General features: G+C 35.1%; 1 pseudogene; it reads right to left on the minus strand.

Moving 5' to 3' along the window:
• Positions 1-3,192: 3,192 nt before the first annotated feature.
• Positions 3,193-4,318, minus strand: LOC120130112 (annotated as a pseudogene).
• Positions 4,319-7,875: the final 3,557 nt, after the last annotated feature.

Genomic DNA, 7,875 nt, shown 5'->3' on the forward strand with positions numbered 1-7,875 from the left:
AGTCACGGGATGACTCTACTTAACTAGCTCGGGGGTGGAAGGTATGCTCCCTTTCATCTAGAGTGTGGGAGAGTATGTATGATGAGCTGACTCCCTTCGTAACAGCATTAAAAAAATCAAAGAAAAGAGAGTAAAAATGTGATTGATGAATAAGTAAATGTCTTGGCAAAAACTAAGGGGCTTGATTAGAAATAACCTAAGTTTGCTAAGTATAGATTGGATACAATCACGCACACACACTACCACAAGGGATCTTGACCTAGGGAAAAGTACTTGAATTCTTGATAAGTCTAGCATGTTGAAGCTTATTTTTTTTTCTGAGGGTTGAAATTCAATTTTGTCCTACGCCCCTACTGTAGAAAATTGCCATGACATTCTGCTTATGTAACTGCAATCTATTGCTTGAGGACAAGCAATAGCTTAAGTTTGGGGGTGTGTTAACTTCCTAAAAAGGCTACTTTCAAGGCCTTTTTCACTTAAGTTATTGTTTGTTTAAAAGCTCATTTTAGGCATTTTAGGATCATGTAGTTGCATATAGTGCATTTGTTGTGGTTGTGCTATTTTATTTCTTAATGGTGCTGTTTGAGGGAAAGGTGCAGTTTGTTTGTGGTGTGCAGGGAATAGCAAGAAAAAAGGATTCTTTGGGAAATAATGCCGTGACATCACACGTTGTTAAAGCATATTGAAATGCCTTGGCATTTCCGGGGCAGAAAAAAGAAAAAAAAATTCTGCATAAGGATAGCTGGCACTGGACAGCTGTCTCTGCACGTGAAGGACTGTTGTAATCGCCTGCCAGAGCTACCAAAGGACCACTGCCACTTGGAGGATAAGGTTCACACCCAACATGTGATTCTAGAGGTATGAGGGGTATTTTGCACCCAACAACCTCATCATTACCCCTAGATATTTTTTATTATATATGACACCTCATGGGGGAGAAAAAAAGTGGGAAAGAGAGGATGACACATACGGTAGCAAAAATCACATTTTTATTTTCTCTTTTCCTTTCTTCTTCCTTGGGATATTCCTCAATTGATAAAGCTCCAAGGAGTGGAGAGCTAGGAGCCGAAAGGAGCTAGCAAGCTAGGTGGTTCACGGTGGCCGAGAGGAGACCTCCGGTGGCGCGTCGAATGCTTCTTCTCAACTTCCATTTTTGCTACTATTTTATATTTATTTGTGGGTTATTGGAACAAATATTTTCATGACTTTGTGTTTGGATATTTTGAACCCCACCATGAACTAACTTATTTGGTGGTGGTTGATTTAATGGTTGTTTGAACTTTATTTTTAATGGTATATTTAAGTTTATTTTGGTTCTTTATTTGCTTTGCTTATGAATGCTTCACCATCAAGGCTTGTAAGAGGCATGGAAATGTCCATTTCTTAGATGAAGGTTAGGTATTCGGAAGAATCCTAGACTAAAAATACTTGTAAGTATTCGGAAGAAACGTAAGATAAGATCCTCATAAGCAATGAGTTATAGTATTTTCAAGGGGCTTTGAACCAGCCTAGGAATATTATAACTTAATCCCTTAGATCTCGGAAGAGGCTAGGATAGGATTTCAATGACTAAAAAGGGTGTATTTATCAATAGGGTAGGCTGGCCAACATCGTTGAGTGAGAGCAGATGCCTTGGCATCCTATTCTGTCAGGTTCTTTAGAACACTTTAGGAAAGCCCTGTCGAGTAAGTAAAGACCAGTTAGCTTAAATATACTTGAGAAATAAGTTTAGCATCCGTAGATCAATCCCTACCATTCATTCTCTTGGAATCTTGTCACGTGAGGATTATTTTCTTTTCATTTTATCTTTATTTACTGTTTTTACCATTTTTCATTGCCTTGACATTTCACCATACTCAACATCAAACATCCATCATTGCCATTGCATTTCCATTTGCTACACAATCAGACCATCACTACATATCCACCAGCATACACATTTACATTGCCGTGACATTTGTATATATCAAGACTAACTATACTTAGATAGAATAGTGCATTTCTTTGGTTAGACTTTTGTAATTTCACCCAATCCATATGGAGACGATACTCACTCATCATTATATTACTTGAGCGATTGTGTATACTTGCACATTATTTGTGTATAATTTATAGTAATCACAACACGCGAACAGAGGTCCTTATCGATTCTCTCCATTAGGGTATCTATATTGAGAATTAAATTGAAACATCGAAGCTAAAATTGGTATAGATTCTAGAGTCAGTATAGATACCATAAGGCTAGTATCGATACTAACAAGCTCAATATCGGTACTTACATCCTGTTTTGGGAAAAATATTTTGCTAAGTTTGTAAGCTTGAAAAAGGAGTTATGAGGGCATCGAGGCTTCTTTATTAAGACTACAAATGAGAATATTATTCGAAACCATTATGAACAATGACACTAATTATGTGGCATAAAACTAGCCTTTGTTTGACACTCGAGAAACAACTAGAACACCTGAGTTACTTGAGCGTATGCATGTACTATTCAAATATATATGAAGAATTATATGGATTCTCTTCCCCATTGTAATGACACTTTTGAATCAGTGCAAATGTACTCTTGTATCACTGTTGAGGCACTTTAGTATTAGTGCTAAAGCACTTTCGTGATTTAATGGCAAGCCCATATAATGATTCATATGATGTATTGTTACATATCTTTTTGCTTTGATCTATGCTCAATGCATTTCATTGCAACATGGCTTAACTTGCTAAGCGTTCATGGTTAATTGATGCATGTAGTATAATGGAGTCGTTTATGTGGCACTGAAATCGTAGTTCACCATTCAGAATTGTTTCCGCTCGTAGGTTAGTAGGTGCCAGACTCGGGAGCTTATCTCATGTCAGTCAGATTCTAGATATCAGTAGCTGCAAATTATGTCTTGATTATCTTAGTGGGCATGTACTTCATAGACTCTTTTGTGTTCGAGTCATAACTTGGAATACTAAATTTGAGAATTATTTTGGAAGCTTCCCAATTTTGTAAACCTAATTATTATATTCTTGTTTTCATTTAAATATGATGATTTATGATTTGAAAATGGAATGTTTTAAGAAAAATTTTGGGTTAGCCACTTCGGTGGTCCCATGTAATGCACAAACCCATCGGGTTTTGTTTTAATCGGATTTGGGTGTTACACCACCCCCGTCGTCGTCTTCTTCTTCTTCTTCTCACCTGACCTTCCGTTAACCTTCCTCCTCCATCTCCTTCTCCTTCTCCTTCTCTTTCTCCTTCTTACCCTCGTTGCATAATCCCAGTATCAATGCATTGTATGTCAGTATATCAACCTTAACTCCATTCTTCGACATGTCCTCATAAAGCCTGCTCATCTCGCTCTTGCCTTCTTGAATGTACCCATTTATCAAATCATTGTACATTACAGTAGTTGGAGACACATTCAGGCTTTCATCTCATTCAAAACCGTGTTTGCTTCATGTAATTTCCCTTCCTTACAAAAGCCATTTATAAGCGTGTTAAATGTAACCACATTTGGATGCATTCCATACTTTGGCATTGAGTTTTTAAGTTTCACGTCCGAACGCATAAGACCTTTATCATAATACCCTGCAATCAATGTATTGTAAGATGCAATGGCAGGGCTAGAACCCATGCTTTACTTTTCTCTATTCACCTCCATAGCTTTCTCGAGTTTTCTCGACTTGCAAAAAGTTTGAATTATTATATTAAAACTGTACACATTGTGGGAAAGCCTGCAACGCCCCATTTCTCTGTAGAACCCCAAAGCAATATCCACTCTGTGTAAATTGAGCAATGAACTCAAATATGCATTATAAGATTTAACTGTTGGCCAAATGCCATAATCCTTCATCCTGAAAAAAGCTTCTGTTGCATTCCCAAACTTCTTGGCATTAGCACACGTCTTAAACAGTAAATCAAACACAAGAGGAGAAGAATCACATATTTGATAAGTATACATTATCTCATCGAACAACTTTGCAGGAAAGTCCAATGAACCAGACACAACAAGACTCCTCAAAACCGACTCCGCTGGTTTGAATTTCTGGTTTTTGGTGAGAATATGGAGAATCATTGAATGAGTTTCAAGGGAAAGTGAAGTGGGTTTTTGAGGAGTCTTGAAATATATCAAGGAAGATTTGTAACTTTTGCCATTAAAAGGACAAAATAAAGTGGGAGAATCTCCTGCAAATGTTTAGTAACAATTTGACCATAATATTTCCTGTTGAAGATAGTGAGAGTGTAACTTGCTGCCATTGAAGAAGAAGAAGATTTCAACGAGGGGGAATTGGAGATGGTTCTGTTGAAGATAATGAGAGTGTAACTTGCTTCCATTGAAGAAGAAGAAGGGGGTGGGTTAAAAGTTCGATGACTGTATTGCAAGTCTCAAAAGTTGGTTGACTAAAATGCAAGTTCTTTAAAAGTTCATGAACTATTTATATACTTTACCCTAAAAATATTTAACCCGCCAAAACAAACCTGATTATTTATTAATAATTGAATATATGTTATATATATTTAAAAATTAATTAATATAAGATTTAAAATAAAAATGAATTCAAAATTTTTACATTAAATTAATGTTTTTTTTAATTTTCATATTTATTTTTATAATTATATATAATTGCTAAATAATTTTTTTGTTAATATTACATTAGTTTTCATATTTTTAAATCTGATTAGGTTAGGTAAGTAAGTTCTTTTCTAAGTTTTTTTTCTTCTGTTTCTTCCACACACCGAAATAAAAGTATTCATTAAAATTAAATCTTGATTTATCGAAATATAAATAAATAATAATAAAAAGTACGAAATATTTATTTATAAAATTAAGATTCAAATTCTATATCATAAGCTGTAAACACAAAGCTTTAGTGCCATGGTCCATAATAATCTTTTGGGTAAAATACCCTCCGACTCCAAAAAGGATTTAAGAAAGTAGTAGCAGATAGATGGCATTTTACAGATGATAATTTTGGAAAAGGAGTGAAGCGCCTTCTATCAGAAATCGATAGAAGAAAAATCCACAGAAACCATTATGAACGACAACGGCAATCTCAACAGTTGTTTCTCAAACCAGAAGACAACTTCGATTGGATCGAGTCTCCATCTCCATCTTCTGACAAGAAGCACTACTGATATTCTTACAGCACTTGGTCAAGATAATCAAAGACAACATAGAAATAACTACATGCTAGTATCTGAACTTCGCCAAGATTTGAATCCCTTTATTGTTACTTTTGTTTTCAATTTTTTCCGACATTATTTATAATGTGAGTTAACTAACTTATGTTGCAAGCCTTTAATCAAATATAGTTGTTGAACACGCCTATTCCTATTTGAGACCACGCTTTAAGTTTTCTTAGTGGCTTTTTCAATTTTAGTTTATTTTCTTTTTTATGAAATGGTGTCATGTGTCATCATCTAACACGAGAAATATTTATTTAAATTAAATATAAATTAAATTAAAAAATATATTTTCAATTATATTGTGATATATGTCATGACGCATGTCACCGATAACACATGTCATTGATAACACATGACATATTATGACTTTAAGATTAAATATATTGAATTAACTTAAAAATACAATCAAATTGATAGATTTTATAAGTCATAAAGATTAAATATATAATTATATCAATTTTTTTAACTACCATTTTAACATTTAACGACAAATGACTTGATTGACATCAATTAAATAGTTAAGCGATATAATCTATAAAATTAAAAAAAAAATATCGGTGATCAAAGTGAAAATGAACGATAGTTAAATGGTCATAAGTAAAATTTATCTTATAAAATAAAATAATTGTTAGCATGTTGAAAGTTAATATAACTTCTAATAAATATATATCTCAAGAATATTATAAAATGATATAGAAAAATTATTTATCTATAAATATCCATAAAATAATCTACATGTTTATTAATATTATATATAGAATTCTCTATAGAAAAATCTAGATATTTATAAGATTAAAGGTTAAGACATTGATATGAATCAACAATCCAATGAACACTAAAATTTATAAAAAAAAGAGTGCGGAAAATGAGTGGGAGAACATAATTAAAAGCAATATTGTAATAGTGATAATTTTTTTTATGTAAACGAAATGGAAAACCCTAACCCTCCCACACGGAATAACGAAAATCAACCGCTGCCTATATTTGTGGCTCCGACACCCCCTGAACGGTGGGAACTCTGATGAAAATTTCCTTGGACCTGAAGTGTTGACATCTCCGTAGTTGGAAAGACCAGGTTCCCACTTCCCGGACAAAGATCAACGTGTGACTAAGAAAGTACGTAATAAGGAGGAGGTTGATCGTATGTAGGAAGATCATGTTGGTATAGAGGTTCAGTTGAATACGGACAACATTGATAAGGATGCTGGGAAATAGGAGAAACAATCTTATACCAGTGCAGTAATGGGCAAATCAAAGAGGACGACAGATGTGGTTTCGCTCAAAGCTATGGATGAGGTGGTAGTCCTAGATAGTGAGTGTATTGTGGACAACAATGGTCCATATACGGTGATCCAATTTGCAGACCAAGTTCACGATAGAATCAACTATGGTATGCGACGTTCGGTGATAGTCCGGTTTCTCGGACGTGCCATTGGTTATAAAACCTTGCTGAATCATATTGGAATTCTATGGATACTGCAATGACAATATCAACTTATTGATTTAGAGAATGACTATTTTCTGGTGAAATTTGAGAGTGAGCAGGATTATACTCATGTTTTGATGGAAGGGCCGTGGATAATATTCTGGAGCTATCTTACGGTTTAACCATGGAGTCGTACGTTCTCCACAATAGAAAAGCATCAATGGCAAGTTATAGTCTGGGTGAGATTTCCGGGTCTTTCCTATAGATACTATTCTAAAGCGATATTTCTTTGTATTGTTATGGTTATTGGTCAGGTTGTGAAAATTGACTATATCACAAATTCGGGGGAGAGAGGTCGATTTGCTCGCTTGACAGTATTAATGAATCTAAATAAGCCACTAATCCCATGTCTTAAGATTGATGGCTTGTGGTAAAAAATTGAGTATGAAGGTTTACAACAAATTTGTTTTCAATGTGGAGTGTATGGGCATTCGAAGGATAATTATGGTTCTGTTGAAGGGAATACAAGACAGGAAGGTTTAGTAAATGATTCTAGCGCGGTGCTAAACAAAATGTTAGACAGCAAAGAAGTTGGTTTTGGACCATAGATGTTAGCTGAAACACGCAAAAAGAGATCGAAGAAAATTGTTGATCAGAATCCTAAAGGAGTAGGGATGAAGCTCGAGGATCTCCCTTTGCTATATTAAATGATATGAATAATGGTCATGAAGAAGATACTACAACAATTTTAGAGGTACCAGTGGTAGATAATAAGAAGAGGAATGTCCAGGTTTACGCCCCTAGGATGGAGAATCGAGCAAAAGAAAAAGATATAATGGGTAATGATCCAAAGAAGGCTGCTTCTGGCAGGCTGACAAATACAAGTAAAATGGAATATGTTGGGGATAGTCGGGCGCTAAAACATATAAATGTGATAGCAATAGAGGAAGGGGTGATCCCTCAAGTCACGAAAAATTGACTGGTTATAGCTGGTGGGAGTCATTCGGTGGTTACTATCTCGGATGATAGCCGGAATAATATCATAAACAGGAGTAATCGTAGTAAGGGAACTCAAAGAGATGTGGGGGAAGGTAACAAAGGACTGAAAGTAAGGAAGAACAAAGAGTTTATATTATCTCCGGCAGTGTTAACAGATTGGCTAAAGAATGCAAAGTATAATGCACAACATGATAGGGTTACATTGCATGGAGAGGGTCCCTCAGTCCCACGTGAGAACAGAAGGGAGGAAATATTCCCGCATGTAGTGGAGTCATCGATT

This window comes from Hibiscus syriacus, unplaced genomic scaffold (genome assembly GCF_006381635.1).
Source record: "Hibiscus syriacus cultivar Baekdansim isolate YM2019G1 unplaced genomic scaffold, ASM638163v2 tig00001644_pilon, whole genome shotgun sequence".
In the NCBI taxonomy this organism is placed as follows: Eukaryota; Viridiplantae; Streptophyta; class Magnoliopsida; order Malvales; family Malvaceae; genus Hibiscus; species Hibiscus syriacus.